This window comes from Equus caballus, chromosome 16 (assembly GCF_041296265.1).
Source record: "Equus caballus isolate H_3958 breed thoroughbred chromosome 16, TB-T2T, whole genome shotgun sequence".
NCBI lineage: Eukaryota > Metazoa > Chordata > Mammalia > Perissodactyla > Equidae > Equus > Equus caballus.
The window spans coordinates 54,668,486-54,675,456 of NC_091699.1; positions in this window are offsets into that span (position 1 = coordinate 54,668,486).

A 6,971-nucleotide genomic window follows, 5' to 3' on the forward strand; every position below is an offset into this window, starting at 1 on the left:
CCTTGTGGGGCTGGAGGTATTGGTCCCTGTCATGTTACCTCACACAAGAATAAATGAGGGTAGCGGGAAAGCTGGAAGTGGTAGGAATGGAAGTCTGGCCGGCGCTCCACGTCTGGCCGAGCCTCCTCTCATGGCGACCAAAGCAACCACCAGACTCTGGCTCTGGACCTGGCTCTGAACCGGGCCCCTCCTGTCCTTCTCGGGCTAAACCACACCCGCTCACTGTGGGCTCTGTTCGGCCCCCACAGCTTTTCGGCCAACATAGGTTGTGGTCACCAAGGATCAATACTCAAACGGCACCCTCGAGTTAAAAAAAAAAATCAAAACAGAACGCTGCGCCAAAAGTGAGCTGTCACACTGATCTGCCAACCCATAACCTCCCTCGGGTTCTCTCTTAGGAACCTTGAAAGACCCCACACCTCAGTGGTTCCTCCTTTAGATCTCATGAGACAAACCTGGCAGTGCTGGACGCTCCTGTCTTCCTCCCAGTCTCCAGATTCTGAACCAAGGTGCCCAAACCAGCTCGTTCCTCCAACTGACCTCTCTGGAAAGGAGATGGCAGACTAAGACAAGACCAAGAGGTGGGGCTATTTAGTCCGTTGGATACTAGGTGAAGGGGTGGAGCCCAACTAGACCAGTGAGCAGCAGAGCCCACATATGCCTCCTCTTGGAGGCTGAGCCTGTTCCCCTCCCAGTCAGGTCCAGTTCCTTACCCAGCTGATTTGTCTCAGAGCCGAGAAGAGAAATCATGGTCACGACAGGGAAATTTGAATGGGCCTGATGGACTTGCCTGGGCGATTAGCAATATTTCAGGATATTGATCAATATTTAAAAATCAATTTTATTTTTATGTGCTAGCAAAGAGGAAACTGAAAATTAAAAACAAATATTATTTACATTGGCTTTTAAATGTATGATATATTTAGAGAAAAATTTGACAAAAAATGCACAAGACCCATACACAAAAACTACAAAATTAAAACAAACAGATATACCATGTTCATGGATCAGAATCGTCAATATTTTTAAGATGTCAATTACTGCTGATTTTACCTATAGAGTCAACCAAAATGTCAGCAGGTGTTTTTGTAGAAATTGACAAATTGATTCTAAAATTCATATGGAAATGTGAAGGAATAAGAAAATCCAAAACAACCTTGAAAAAAAATAATAATATTGGAAGACTTATACCACCTGATTTCAAGAGTTATTATAAAGCTATAGCAACAAACCATGCTGGAAAAATCGGATAGCTACATCCAAAACTATTAATCTTGACCCCTCTTCACTCTATATACAAAAGTTAACTTGAAATGGATTATAGACTTAAATATAAGAACTAACACCATAAAACATGTAGAAGAAAACACAGAAGAAAATCTTAATAACCTTGTATTTGGCAAACATTTCTTAAATGGTACACAAAAAAACACGAACTATAAATTTAAAAAGAATTAATAAATTGGACTTCATTAAAATTTAAAACTTTTGCTCTTTAAAAGACACTGGTATACAAATGACAAAGCATGTCAGAGGCTGGGAGAAAATATATAAACATTACCTATATTTTGAACTTGTATCCAGAACATATAAAGAACTCTCAAAATTCAATAAGAAAACAAGCCAGTTTTTAAAATGAGCAAGAGATTTGAATAAACAATCCACCAAAAAGGATACTATGACCAATGACTAATAAGCAAATGAAAATATCCTCTACATCATTACTCATTAGGCAAATGCAAATTAAAACCATAATGAAATAACAATACACACTTGTTACAACAGCTTAAATTACAAACTACTGACTCCACCAAGTGTTGATGAGGATGTGGAGCAACTAAGACTCTCATACACTGTTGGTGGGAATGAAAAGTGGCATAACCATTTTTGGAAAACACTTTGGCAGTTTCTTAAAAAGCTAAACATACACCTACTGTATGGCCCGGTCACACCATTCCTAGATGGAAGAGAAATGAAAGTGTTTGTCACACAAACACCAAAGGCTTGTATTTCAAAATTCATAGCAGTTTGCACCCCACTGGGCAACAAGGCTTGGAGGTTTGACCCCCTTAACAGCCTCTCAACTTAATTTCTGCTGCTTCTTCCCACAATACCTTGATCTCTCCTTCCTCTTGCATTTATTCCCTTCTCATTTAAATGCTTTCTCCGTTTGACCAAGAGCACGACTCAGACCACCCTGGATCTCCACCCTTTGAGTAATGTAGCCCAACGTGCAAGAGATTTTGCCTGACAGCTTCACCTAGCAAAGTATCAGAGAAGAATTCTGATTGGCCCAGCTTGGTCATGTGCCCATCCCTGGACCATTCTTTCAGGTCATGGGACTAGGAATAATTACCCTCAGCTGGGTCATATACTAACCTCTCTAGTCAGAAGATTGGGATACTATAACTGTCCTACATCACCAGAGTCACATGTTTGGATAGGTGAGGGAACTGGTTCTCCCAAAGGGAAGAGGAATGCAGTAACAGAAGACAGGAGAAAGAGTGGGCGGATAAAAACAAGTGTCCACTAGAGTCCACTCCTTTGGTATCCAGAAAATGTACAAATCTTTCTTATTATACATACAATCCAATAATATCTGCCACCTAGCTTACTGCAATTATTCCTTGTAACACAGAACACATACTATCCCTCCAAAAAGACAACCTAGAGTCATACTCAGTCTTGGATCTGGATCCATGACCAAGATGAGTGATATGCATTTATCTATTTTATGTCTCAAAGATATTCCTGTGATCCTCCAACCTATGAGATAATGATACATTTAACCACACCCTTACCTTCCCCCAACACATCAGAGATGTGGGGTAAAAATGGAATAATCAAAATAAAATCTCCCATTTACAAAAGAGAAAGCAATATTAGTGGTCCCTAATCCTAAATACATATTATACATTATTCAACAGGGATAGAGCAATGCATCTCAGTGAATCACTCCCCTGGCAGTGGAGTGAGTTCTTGGTAAGGCAAAGTGACTGTCCCAGATTCTTCCTATTGGAGAAATTTCCCTTTTCACGGCTCTCTAACCCCACATCTAAAAGGAACATGAGAAAGAATACTTGTTGGGGAAGAAGTGGGGGCTGTTCTGACTTAACAAATCACATCCTTTTGGCATGATATTGAGGACTTCTAAATCCTAGTTGACAGCATCAAATAGAATGCTTTCACTTACAATAGAAAAATCTGAATTATGGGTATAAAGAGAATTTATTGGTTCATTTAACTGAAAACTCCATAGATAGTTCAGGCTTCAAGTGTAGTGTCATCCAACAGTTTATGCTATCATTAGTGCCGTTAGTGTTACAGCTCCATTTCTCTGCAACTCTCTTGACTCTGCTCTTTTCCTTTTTGCCCTCATGGTGACAAGAAGGCTGGTCACCTCTTGCTTTTGGAGCTATATGCAGGGCTTCCACATACCATTGTGCAGTTTTTCCAAGAAGAAAGTAGGGGCTGAAATCCAGACCATTCTGTTTGACAAACTGCATCCTGGTGCAAGGTTGCCCCTGCCCATAGGAAGAGCCACCTTTTCTTAGCACAGAAACTACAAACCTGAACCTATGGGGCTGCCTCTGTCCAGAGGAGTGCCTATTTCAAACCTCTCCACCCAGATTAGGCACCTTTCTCTAATTTATCTGCCCAGAGAGGGTGTATTTCCTAATTCTTCTATCTCTCCACAGGGATGCCTTCTTTCTCATTTGCACAAAGGCACTAAATAGGCTAGTGGTGGCCATAGATATATGCTTCTCAATTTAAATCTGAGAGTAAAGAAAGGCTATCTCCCCCTTAAACTATGTTTAAAAGTCCTGAGCTCCACTCTGGATCAACATAGATCACATGCCCACTACTGAATCAACAAATGTAGCAAAGGAAATGAGATCATTCCAATCGATGTAAGGCAGTCAGTATGTAAGCCACCCTGGTAACTGGTAGTGTAGTTAAGTCCACCCTATATGGCTGTGAAATGTGGGTACCAATTAAAAGGAGGAGGGGGAGAGTGGATGCCAGAGGAGAAACCAATCAAGACCACTACCTCACTTACTACTGATTGCAGGGAATGGAAGGGGCATCTCTCAGCTACACAGTACCACCAGAGATCTTGCTAAGATCCTTGTTTTGGCCTTCTGACCTCGTAGTTTTAGTCTTTAAGCAACAGGACTGGGGGTTTTCCCTATCCTCTTAGGCCTCCATTAAAGCATTTTTGTTTTAGCATTGGTTCCAGAGAAACTTGAAAAATTAAACTGGTGAGAAGAGGGAGAGTCTCATACCTCTCCAGATCCCACCTTAACTGCACTTTAGGACAAGGGCAGTCTCACCTCTGTTCAGCAGAGGGTGTTACCTGGCTCCTTTTGAATATCCTCTGTTCTATTTCTTTCTTTCTTTCTTTCTTTCTTTGAGGAAGATTAGTCCTGAGCTAACATCTGCCACCAATCCTCCTCCTTTTGCTGAGGAAGACTGGCCCTGAGGTAACATCTGTGCCCATCTTCCTGTACTTTATATGTGGGACGCCTACCACAGCATGGCTTGCCAAGTGGTGCCACGTTCCCACCCAGGATCTAAACTGGCGAATCCCGGGTCGCTGAAGCAGAATGTGTGAACTTAACTGCTGTGACACCGGGCCAGCCCCTGAATATCTTCATTTCTATTTCTTGCACTCACTTTGACCAAGAGGAGAAAATTAGCTTTGCAGGTTGGCAGAGTACAACTGATTTCGCAACTGATTTGCTCAACCACTATGAACAAAAAGTCTTCCTCTCCATAAATTTATGTTTCCATTCTAGTGTTCTCTTCATGCTGAAACTTGTTCCTCCTTTGTAGCAAGTTTCTAAAGACTCAAAGAAATGATCAACACACTTCCAGATGTGGTTGACCTATACAAGATTTTCTTAACAGCAGCACTATTGGCATTTGGCATCAGATAATTCTTTTCAGTGGGGGACTGCCCTGTGTGTTGTAGTATATTTAGCAGCATCCCTGGCCTCTACCCACTAGATACTAGTAGCACCCCATTCCCCAACTTTAACAACAACAAAAAGTCTCTAAACATTGCCAAATGTCCTCTGGGAGAGTGCAGTAAAATCACCTTCAGTCAACAACCACTGACCTATATAGATGCAGTCACTCATTTCTTGAAAGAGCAAGACATGGTTGAGAATTAGAAGCAGAAAAGTGAGGTTGTAGTTGAGACCTAAGTGGGAGATCAAAGGGAGATAGAGTAAAACCATAGATTAAAACAAATCAGTACTACAGTTTTGAATATTCACCCAAGGAATTTGGATTTTGTTTTATAGGCAATAGAGAAGCATTAAAAGATTTTCCTAGTTAATCATTAAATAATTAGACTCTCATTTAAAAAAATTTTTTTCTTAGGCCAGCCCTGGTGGCCTAGTGGTTAAGTTCAGCATGCTCCACTTTGGCAGCCCCAGTTCAGTTCCTGGGCACAGACCTACACCACTCGTCTGTCAGTGATCATGCTGTGGTGGTGACCCACACACAAAACAGAGGAATACTGGCAACAGATGTTAGCTGAGGTTGAATCTTCCTCAGGGAAAAAAAAATTCTTCACCTTCGAATGAGAGAGGGGATTGAAAAGACAGTAGCTATCACAAAACTCTAAGATGATAACCAAGTGAAGTAGAGCAGAGGAGGTGGAAAGGAAGTGACAGACTTGCTGCATTTGTGAAATGGAATCACTAAAACCTGGTCAGACTGCTTATAAGGGTGCAGGATAGAGAGAAGCTGAGGTTTCCATGAGGTTCCTGGCTTGGAGGACTGGATGGGTGGTGGAGAAAACAGAGGTTAATGTGTACCTGTGGGTAAGAATAATAAATGCATTTTTGTACATATGGCATCTAGATGTAGTTTAACCCAAATGGGAGAATAATCTTGTCACCTAGTGACACTGTACAGACTTAGAGGAGGGACAAGATTGGATATTTAGGAGGACTACTTATCTTTAAAGGGTGGACAGAAGTGAAGGAAACTCAAAGGAGGCAGGAACTAACAGGTCAGGAACATCAGGAGAAAGTGGTGTCCCAAGAGTCAAGAGGACACTTTCAAGGACATTCCAAATTATCAACAGGGATACATGCTGTAGAGGATGAAGCCAAAGAAACCACAGCTCAAGGAATTTGACAGGAGTAGCAGCCAATTGCTATGGGCTGAGTGAACAGAGAGGAAATAGAGTAGCCGTCAAGAACCGCAACTGGTCTTTCAGAACAACTCCCACCTCACAGGGCACCAGCCTCCAGCCCGTCTGCAGGTCGAGCCGGCATCAAGGCTCTATGGATGGATCATGCCCACCTCTAGTGTATGACCTGAGTCGATTTTCAGTTTCCATATTAGCATCATTAGTGGCTTCCCTCCAGTACGTCTGTTACCTTTTCAGAATAGTTTCACTTTATACATCCTGGTTTGTTTGTTTTTAGTGTTATTTGCCACCAATTTCCCACAAATACCACTCCCCTCCTTTCCTTGTTTCCTCTTCACACACCCTTGCATTTTTCAAAGGAACATCAGGGAATCTGATCTGTCATCCCTGGGGCAGACGATCAGGGGAGCTTAGCTCCATTTGCTTGATTATCCTTTGAGCCTCCCAGGAAAATAATAAAATGTATTGGGGCCTGATGGTTAGATCCCATCCATTCAGAATTAATATTTTCTCAGAGAGAAGGGGGCCAGTCAAAAGCCCATGTCAGCCTCTCCACAAGGCACTCCTGGTGAGCAGGGAACTCATCTGAGGGGAAAAGAAATCGCTATAGGATACTACCTGAGACACCAGTTGATTGATAAACAAATTTACTTTTCGGCTTCTTCTCTCACACCAATTCTTTCTCATTGCTTTTTATGTTATCCACAGAATAAAGTTTCTATTTGTTATATACTTGAAAATGAATGAGTGACTTTTTGTCAACTTTAGTGGGTACAACATAGAGGAAATCAGACGGTATTGG